General features: G+C 39.0%; 1 protein-coding gene across 1 annotated transcript in view; it reads left to right on the top strand.

Annotated features, from left to right (window-relative positions):
• Positions 1-8,179: 8,179 nt before the first annotated feature.
• LOC140946889 (uncharacterized) overlaps positions 8,180-8,654 on the top strand; it is a 40,855-nt gene continuing 40,380 nt past the window's right edge. Inside the window, exons 1-2 of the mRNA XM_073395996.1 lie at positions 8,180-8,303; positions 8,385-8,483. The gene's annotated coding sequence lies outside the window, so the exon portion shown is untranslated. The remainder of the gene's footprint in view (positions 8,304-8,384; positions 8,484-8,654) is intronic.

The following is an 8,654-nucleotide window of genomic DNA, read 5'->3' as shown; positions in this document are numbered from 1 at the left end:
TACTTAACTCAAAGAAATTGCTTGCCCATCCATTGTTTAGTATACAGCTTTCGGTATTGCAGTAAAATAGGTCAACCCAGTTTAACAGTGAGGGGCCAAACCCAAAGTGCCGTAACGTTTGGTTTATGAATGACCACTCTAACGTGTCAAAAGCTTTTTCAAAATCGAGGAAAAGAAGTAGTTGTTAGTTGTTGCTAAGTTGTTGCTAAGTTGGCACTATCCTTTAACTGGGAAGTCACAGCTGCCTGGTCTGCTCCTGCGTGGTAAATTTGATGGTCGTCTGCATACATAGACAAGTTCGCTGTTAGGCAGTAGGATAGGTCATTCTGGAAAACATTCCATAACAACGGGCCAAGCGCGGAACCCTGAGGACAGCCGCGACTCACGAATCTAACATGACGGCCAATCTTTACTTGATATTTCCGTTCATTTAAATAGCTGTTTAAAAGTTGAATAGCGCTTTCCTGAAAACCGTACGCTTCAAGGTTGTTCAGAAGTAGTGGTGGGTGTAACGAGTCAAATGCCTTTGACATGTCAGTTGAAAGTATGCTCACAACCTGTCTTCGATCCCTTGCTAGTCTCCAATCTTCTACTAAATTGATTAATGTTATTTCGCAGCTGTGAGCTTTGCGATAAGTGGATGAGTTTTGGTAAATGCGATTACCAAAGCCAGAGTTGATCTGCGCTCCAACCAACTTCTCAAGAACTTTACTTACACATGGTAGGAGAGTTATGGGCCGGTAGTTTTCCTTTGCATTCCTGTCATCCTTTTTGTATACTGGGGCCCAATGCCCATATTTCCATTCACTAGGCCATGCATTCTTGTTAATACAAGAATTGAACAAGGTGGTTAGTGGAGCGGATAATTCATTAGCAGCTGTTTTTAAAGCCTTTGAAGGAATTCCATCAGTGCCGGTGGCTTTGTTTATGTTCAGCGAAACGAGAGCTGCAAGGACTTGACCCTGTGTAACCGATTCGATTTCAATGGTCTGAGTGGAATTCCTATTTTCATATTGTATCCTCTGAACACAAGGATGGTCTCTGAAGTCCTCTATTGACTTTCTTTCAATCGCTGTACCACCAATGCCATCCGCCAAGGTAGCAAAATGCTCAACCAATTCCTCAGCCACTTGTTGTTGATCCGTTATCATACTGCCGTTTATTTTTAAGTGGATGTCGTTTCTTTCAGTACAGCTCTTAGAACCCAAAAATGGCTTGAAAGTTTTGAAAAACGCCTTGGGATTGTTTTTCAAATCGTTTGACTTATTATACCAGTACTGTTTGATGGCGATTCTTCGTTGTTTAGTGGCCTCGTTTCTAGCTTTACGTCGTAATTCCCAATTTTCTGGCGTTTTGTTTTTCAAGTACTTGTCATTTGCTTTGCGTTTAGCTCTAATCGCACTTTTCTAATGAGACGTCATGTAGGGCACATCTTTAATTTCTCGAATTTCTAGATTTCTATTTGCCCTTACATGTCCTTATATGAGTCTCAAGGATTTAGACAGTCCAGTTTGTTATCTTATAGCGGAGCGGAGCCCCATAGCTAAGAAAATATGGTAATCTATCCATCCGAGAAAATTTCATTATGACTTCAGCGTATACCCGCACGTGCGTACAGACGCTGGGAGAAGGGGAAGGGAGTCAGGAATCAGCCCTACCGGGGAGGAGTATGTTATAGCTGAGGTGAAATTTTGAATACAAGCACCCCGCTCCTTTTGTAAAGAAAATAGCTAAAAAAGATTCCTTCTTTTCACTAAAATTTAATATCGACACTAACTTGGATAAGAGGGAAAAAGCTAGAGACAGAAATATATGACAACGGAGACAAATTTCGTTGGAAGAAAAACATGAAAATTAAATAGTGGCGGTAAGAAAGTTTGAAATGCTACGGGCTACCAAGGTTAAAATGAGCGGCAGTGAAATAACAAAGTGACCGCTATGACAGCTGCGATCGCTGAACTTTTGTTTTTCTTCGCGATCGTAGCGATCGTAGCGATCATATGGAAACCAGGCTTAAGTCTATATATATTATAGGAAAATTCATTACCTGATGAGGGAATTCAGCGTTATAAAATTGCACGCGAAAACCGATATCGCACGAATCGCGAAGCGATTCAATGAGTGCGATATCAGTTTTCAAGTGCAATTTAACGCGGAATTCAAGAGTCAGGTAATGGATTTTCCTTGAATCGCATAATTGGATAAAAATAAGAAGAAAAGAAATCAGCAATAATATTGTTTGTTTGTATCCTGAGCGCGCGCTCCAGAAAGCCATTTCAAAGTCAACTGTCAGAACTGTCATTGCGTTAGCGAATACGAAGTAAGGTCAGTGGTACACGTTTCAACTTTCGACAACTTTATTTGTATCTTGTGCTTGTTTTTGCTTTTGTTTTCAAACTTTTTACATGTAAACAAGCTTTTATACACACTAATCTTAAGGACAAATAGTGGTATTTCACTGAATTTACAAGCCGTTTATTTATAATATCTTTTTTCAAATTTCCAAATCATTACTCGAGAAGGAAAATAATTTAGTAAGGGTTATCGGCCTGAAGCGAAGGCAATAAATCACATAACCACGAGCTGAAGGCCGATAAACGGCTTATTTTTACAATGGCGAGGATTCCTTATTTACAAGTTACATTTACAAGTTTCTCGGCTTCTTTGCCCCCGCAAGGATTTCACCCAGAAGGCGAAATCCCGAGGAGGCACTCTAGTAACTCGCGCGTATATTAAGGAAAGTACTTACAGTTGAAATATACACTCATACAGTCAATATAGAAAAAATCTCGATTTGCTTGAACAGGGGCCGCGAGGAATAGGTAGGTAATGATGACGTTTCTATTGTTTGCGCCCGCAAGTACGAAATGGTTAGGATGACGTAAAGACAGAAAATCCCGAAGGGACCGCTCAGGTACATTTTGTGACATTTATTGTGCAGTCATACTTCGATACTCTTTTGCGTTACGCAGTGACATTCTGTGGAGCAGTTGTTTTGAAAGTTATGGACCAAAAGACACTCGCTAAGCGCAGATGAGGTTATAAGGTGCGTTTAACTGTGTATATGTAAACACTAGGAGAGTTTGCCAGGCACGAGTTCAAAACTCTGATTTATATTGGAAACCTTGCCAGACACTCCTTCTCTCTCTTTGACCGGAATAAGACTCAGCCCTAAACAAGCAAGACGAGTGAACAACGGCCAGCTTATCACTAGCAGAACGATGGACGATTACGGAAATTCGCCGACAATGAAATTCTGTGCTGACTTATTCCCTGCTCACCAAGAGACTATAAAGGGGACAGAGAGGGCATCCCCCATATACACCCTATTCCATAGGTAATTCGTCTCGAGTTATTTTTAACACCACTGATCTCAAGGGGGATTAGACAACAGCCAATCACATAGCGCGAATATGTTCCGCGTGGATGACCCACGCTGAGAGCCACGCGTCCTTCACGAAATGACGCAGAAAAAAATGGGGGAAGACGCGGAGAGCGATTTTGCTATTCCTTTTGTCGACGAAAACGACTACAGCGAGATTTCTGCGAAAGCTGTGTCAGCGAAACCGAAATTAAAAAAGAATCGCCCTTTCTCTCTTGTATAGAGCTAACAGTAGAGCAGGGAAATCCTTAACACGCTGAATATTCTCTCAGGATCATTTATAATTTACAGTTTGAAGAGAGCAATTTCTGGTTTGATGTTTATTTTTTTCAGTTTTTATAGCGATTATTCCTACCCACTTACTTTGTCAATTGTAGGCGAACCCTCCTAAAGCTGAATTTCAAGGGACCATATTCAAGCTCAGAAAGAGAAATAAAATTTCGTCGTTGCTTATTTACGTCCTCCATAAAACGCGAAATTAGGCATTTTCACGTCGTAGTCGTGCAAAAACGGGAAAGAAATGAACAAAAAAGTGTGTTGCACGTGCGAAGTTGTTGTTTTGCTAATTAAACCTATTGTTTTTTTGACGTTCTAGTTGTCGTCCGCGTCGTTAGATCTTAAACTCCCTAAATTGTACAAACGACCGGTTTCAATAGACCGGCGAAATTTCTCATTTTATTAAAGCACTGAGGTTACGACAACTTCGAGTTAAACTGATTTCACGGGTTGTCAAAGAGTCCAGCGATTCCTTTTTTCCAGGTGAGCGCCGACTCATTTCGCTTTAATATTCAGGAATGCTCTCGATCTTTTTACGCTTTCATTGCCTCTCGCCCGACATGTTTTGCACGGCGTTTGGTCATGCGAAACCTCCACGAAACATCCACGCCTCGCGCGAGGTAACTTTATCCCGATTCTAAAAATAACTCGAGACGAATTACCTATGGAATAGGGTGTATATGGGGGATGCCCTCTCTGTCCCCTTTATAGTCTCTTGCTGCTCACAGATGTCCTTCCGTTATAAAGTTTCAAATAGGACTAGAATGCGCGAGCGTGAATCGATCAAACGATTTCTAAGGCTTGCTTTCCGGCAAATGAAATAAACTGAGTGTAAAAAGTGAAAGAGAAATAGCGAAAAATTCAATTTTAAACTTCAACTAATTAAATCTTTTCTTATGGTTTAGAATAAACTATTCTCGAAACTGAGAATGTTTTGATCAAAGCTGTGTAAATCGAGCTGAAATTGTGCATTGAACCTTGCGTTTCCTGTATTTATCTCACCTATTCAGCCTATTAGGCATAAATAGATTGTGCTCGGCAATTTTTGAGCAACTTTTGAGCAACTTTTAGCGTTTTGAGCAACTCTTTGTAGTACCAGCAACCTAGGGCAACTTTTGCCTTCGTTGGCAACTTTTGAGCAACAAATTGATATAAAACCGATCCAAACCATAAAAGGTAGTTTCATTTCGAAGGATTTTATTAAAACTGGTTTTATCAAAACTGATTTTATTAAAACTATGGATATACAATAAAATGACAATAAAATAACACTTGCATTACGTATCATTATTGAAGTAAGTATCTATTATTGAAGTTATGTTGAGTTTAAAGAGAATATTGATTACAACATAGTATTTATATTTGTCATATAACAATGGCTTTTGGTCTCTTTTAATGATTGTAAGAATATTTAATGAAAATGTTTAAATGGCAACAAACAAACAAACACGTTTTGAGTATTTATCTAAAACAAAACGACTCTAGAGAGCAAGCAACTTTTCTAAATCTTGGTGGCAACTTTTTTATATTTGAGCAACTTTAGAGCAACTTTTGGGTATATTGTGAAGCAACTTTTCCTGAATTTACTAGCACAATCTATTCATGCCTACTGCCTATTGTATGGAATATGTGTGAAAATCTTCATTATGAATCGATATATTTCAAAGAGCTACACAACGAGGACTCAACGAGCAAGAATACTATTGACCGACAATATACAGAATGGGGGCAGCTGTAGTGTCAACTATTGCTAGTAATAATGTTAGCTTTTCAAAGTTGCATTTGGAATTAGTTGTACGAAGTGAGCCAAGCACTGTCGAGCGATTCAGAGTCAGAAGTAGAGCCGTTTATTATTCAAACTAAGGCAGCTTTAGTGGCGGTACTGCAATTGAGCTTTCGGAAAACAATTGTGAATCTTCATTTGCGGCTCCAGACAACGAGCAAGCAGTTGACTATTTCAATTTTCGCACCAAGGATCTTTCGACCGACCTGCTTGTTTACAGATAAAGAAGATTCCGGGCGAGGGATCACTACTGGAACTGACAAGGAAATTCAGTCGAGGAATGAAGCAAGAATACCACAAAACACAAAGAGGTCAACTACCATGTCTTCATGGAGTACACGAGTTCGGGATGACTGGTTAAAGAACGGAACACCTTACCATGACAGTGACACTTTCGTTGATCCGTAGAATTTTTAAGACACGTACTGTTCAATTTCGGAAATCGATGAACCACCAACTAAGAAAATCCGTGAATGTGGCGCAAAAGAAACGCAGCTCAGTTTGATTTTAGCAATTGCAGCGTCGTGTTTAATATTTCCAAAAAGCATTTGTAAATTTGTTCTTTATGATAAGTTAATTAAAATGCGAGGGGATTATGTATTAATATGCAAGGGGGATAAGTGACTTATCCCCCTTGCATATTAATACATAATCTCCTCGCATTTTAATTAGCTGTTCATTAGCCCCGCTCTTCCCTTTAAACAATCAAAGCCCGCACCCTACTTTTCAGACAGTTGATTCAGGGGTTATATAATATATTCCAACCGAAAAGAACAAAGGAATCCGAGTTTATGTAAAAATAATTCTGATATAAGATAAAATATAAATAATTTTGATATAAATTTATTCAATTCCATTTTTGTCCAGTATTCCCCTCCATAGCTTTTGTTTGTTTTTGGCTCTTGAAAAGGTGACAATGGTTTTGAAAAAATTTTAAAATGACATTGTTTAAAAACATTTTTGCAGTTGTTGTGTTAGAATTTGACGATAGCTGTTACGTGGATGTGAAACATTATCACTTAGCCTCTCGTTTTCAACTCGCAATTCCACGCTAAATATCTCACTTCGTTAACCAATCAGAATGCGAGTTTTTATTCAATTATGCGATTCTAGACTATATGCGGCAGCTTTAAAGGCGGAACTTGCTTAAGTAGGATTACTTACTTATTATCTAAGTTTCGTAGACCTGTAAAAAATAACAGAAACTTGTCGTTACCACAAATTTAAAGGAATTAAAAATTACGACCGAAAAGTTCGTCTTGACAGCAAAACAGTCCGTATTTTTGCCTAGAACTGAAAACGGAGAGCGAGACTGGGAAGAGACGTTAAAAATACCGAGTGTCTGTTTTGCATGATTCGTTCGAATTACCTACTTCTCCCAGCCACGGGCAATTCCCATTGGCTAAATTTTGACGCAAGCTCTTAGCAAACTGTCAAGTTATATTTGCAACAAGTCATTTGTGATGTTCCCTTCCGTGATGAATTCATTGTCCGTTGGCGTTTTCAGTTGCGAAAGAATCACAGCGCAGTTTCTACCTTTGTTCCGCGCGACGAGAAAACTCTTGTGGAGAAAGATTCCCGTCGTCGAGGACAACGCAAAGTTCGTTTATCAGAAAGTCAACCAACTTTGGTAACGTTGTTTCACCTTTTTCTAGTAGGGGCAAAAAAAAAAAAAAAAAAATTTCAGAGCTTATCCATCTTACCTTATCCATTCTTAAAATCAGGGGCAACCAACGTCAATTGTCGGAAAATATCTGTTCGGAAGACGACACTGAGACGATTTGAGATCTAGAATTTTCGAAACATTTGTTGTAAAATTTCTTGCTTTCCTGCCTCTCCTAGGATTTTCGAACATCTAAAACATGGTATAATTGCCCATTTATAACAGATTTTTATCCTAAAAATGTCACCTAGAATTTTCGGGAGCCTTTTTTTTTTTGGCTGAAATTTTCGAAAAGGTAAGTTTTAATCGCTATAATTTTCGGATCATTAGACTTTCAGCTAGGAAATCCGAACAGATGAAAACTTTTTAGGGGATAAAAATATGCCTATATCTACCGTTTAAATACTAAAGTACGTTTAACAATGCTTTGTTTAAGTGGTTTTGAACTATATTCTCGTTGGGTGCCCCCTTTAAAATTGCCGAACTGCGCTTTGAAACAGCAGCCGCCCATTATACAATTATCTGAGGCTTTCAGCTCGGTTTTCTCCCTCTTCGAGGAGCAGGAACAGGCTTTTGTCCGCGTACTGCCACTTCCACTCATTTTTGATCTTCCAGAAGATTAGAAGCCAAGTGCAAACAAAAGTAACACGCGCTATTCTCTCGCGAAATCAATCACCGGGCGTATCAAATTTACAAAGAGGACGGAGTTGTGAATAGATTTTTGACAGTTCTACGACATTTTTTAGCCCCCTGGTCACAACGAACTCATTGTATGGAAAACGGACAGTCGGTTTTTTTTCTCTCGCCTCACATGCCCGTAGGGCGTGTGAGGCTCGCGCGCTTCGCGTGCGTGAATCTCTTACGCTGCTCTTAGTCTCCTTTAAACCAATTTGGAAAAAAACACCAACTTTTTTGCAGTCTAGTTCGTCCTGTGTAGAATGACCATGACACATCAATCATAGCGTTAATAACCCATGTTGTTAAAAGAAAATGCATTTGTCTTTTTGCGACCAGGTGGCGGAATTTGTCAATTTATGCCCATTAGGATAAGACCGGAAAACTGAAGCATTAATTAGAAATAGATCGATGGCGTTTTGAAATAGCCAGCTATCGTCAGTGATAAATAGGAGATCAGCATACCTGCTGTTTTTGGTCAAACATTTTTATCAGTCAGCGCGAAAAGCTGGCACCTCAGCTAGGTGACAAACAACTGTCTTTTTCCGGCGTTAAACTTTACCCTTGTGTTTTAATTGCTAGGCGTATAATTTTGATCTTCACAGGAAAACAACTCAGATAATTTAAGAAGCGAAGAACAGAAGGCTTTTAGTCACCAAACGTTAGGAGGCCTCCAACTGTTCAAAAAAGCTGGAAAATTTGAGGTGAGAAAAGTAGACTGAAAACTTAATAACAAGAATGATCGATATAAAGGTGAGAGGTGATTTTTCCTACATCATTTCTTAGTTCTTCTTGTCTATTTTGGCGCCACTTTAATTTGCTGTATGTAAAATATTCATGTGTTATATATGTTGTAGTTAATCTTTTATCTCAGG

This window comes from Porites lutea, chromosome 8 (assembly GCF_958299795.1).
Source record: "Porites lutea chromosome 8, jaPorLute2.1, whole genome shotgun sequence".
Lineage (NCBI taxonomy): Eukaryota > Metazoa > Cnidaria > Anthozoa > Scleractinia > Poritidae > Porites > Porites lutea.
The sequence above is the reverse complement of the archived record's forward strand: the minus strand, read 5'-3'. Positions and strand labels throughout refer to the sequence as shown.